Source organism: Octodon degus, unplaced genomic scaffold (assembly GCF_000260255.1).
Source record: "Octodon degus isolate 3935 unplaced genomic scaffold, OctDeg1.0 scaffold00048, whole genome shotgun sequence".
NCBI classification, from domain to species: domain Eukaryota; kingdom Metazoa; phylum Chordata; class Mammalia; order Rodentia; family Octodontidae; genus Octodon; species Octodon degus.
This window is the reverse complement of record NW_004524624.1, coordinates 8,599,824-8,601,257: the sequence shown is the minus strand read 5'-3', so window position 1 is coordinate 8,601,257 and position 1,434 is coordinate 8,599,824. Positions and strand designations below refer to the sequence as shown.

General features: G+C 48.0%; 1 pseudogene; it reads right to left on the bottom strand.

Annotated features, from left to right (window-relative positions):
- Positions 1-222: 222 nt before the first annotated feature.
- On the bottom strand, positions 223-823 carry LOC101563110 (annotated as a pseudogene).
- Positions 824-1,434: the final 611 nt, after the last annotated feature.

The following is a 1,434-nucleotide window of genomic DNA, read 5'->3' as shown; positions in this document are numbered from 1 at the left end:
AAGATTAGAGTCCTACACAATTTAGAGACACAGAGTGGATGCTGAGCGACTAGAGGTCACCCCAAGCATGGAATTTTAGAAAGTTAGTCCTTGGAGTAAATGCACCGTGGCTCTGGCAGCAGATACAAAGGAACGATGCTTGGAGACGAGGTAGGGACACTCTGTGGTCAGTCAGTGGACAGACGGGGGTCAAGCAGGAGGCGGGATCTTTAAATCAATGGCTTATCTTCCACTGCTCATGCCTCTGTCTTCATAAATGGTAACTTCAATAACTCGAAGTCCTCTCTCAATGGAGTCTGTTAGAAGGAGGCCTTGGGGAGCATATATCTTCTCATTTTGTTCTTGAATATACTTGGAAACTTTCTTTAGAACTTTCTCATAATGGGTTTCCATACATAAGAAGATGGTGTATGCCGTTAAATATGCCAGACAGCCTTCGAGATAGGACTGGCCCCCGAGCTTTTCTTCTTCTGCATAAAGGCTATTTAGAGTCCGTACAGTTTCTTCAAACTGCTGTCTATCAATCCGGTTCTCCAGCTCCGCAGGGAACTTGGTCTGGAACTGGCAGCGTGTGCCACTGCCGTAGTCTCGCTGAATGAACACCTTCCCGGACACCGGCGCCTGCTGTGGCCTCATGGCGAGGTCAGGACCGGCCGCGCTGCGAGTTCGGGGAGGGAGGCAGCCCGGGTCAGAACCCCCGCCCGGACCCGGGGCTCCGGCCGCCAGCCCCTTGAGCCCGCCCACCACCCAAAGGCGCTCACAGCTTCCCCCTCCGCCCATGCTACTGCAGCGCGCCGTCAGCTGCCGCCCCGGCCCCAGGCCCGCGCTCCACTCCCCCCTCATCCAGTTTTGATGAAGGAGTTAAAGATGTTTCGTCAAAATATTCCCAATTTGTATATTGATTATTTTGAGTTGAAATCACGTGAGGAACTTTAACTTTAGAAAGGGCCATTTGGCCCTTTTCTCCTTACATGCAGTTAAGTCACGATGGCTATTTGGGTGGGATGTCCATATCCCAGGGCCTGAAAATAGCCTTGATTACCAGAGGCAGGTAATGAAACTGCAGTGGATCGAAATAGACAAACTTCTGAAGCAACCCTTATCTTTCACTGGCTTCTACCGCATCTCCCATAGATCTCTTACCAACATCCCTAGAATAGAATTTAGTACCTTCATCCACGTGTCCATTTATCATGTCATTCCTTCACAGACATGTTACTCTTTTTTAAAAAGGTATAAAAGTATCATGCTTTGATTATCTCTTCAGACTCCACTTTTGTAAATATCTCCAAGAACACGTAAAACTAATTAAACTTTTATGCCTTTCCCTTATTAATCAGTTTTTGGGTTAATTGAGTTACCAGATCCAGCTGCGGAATCCACATAAACACTAAGGGCGCTGTAATGAAGGTCACATCCCCTACCAGACACATC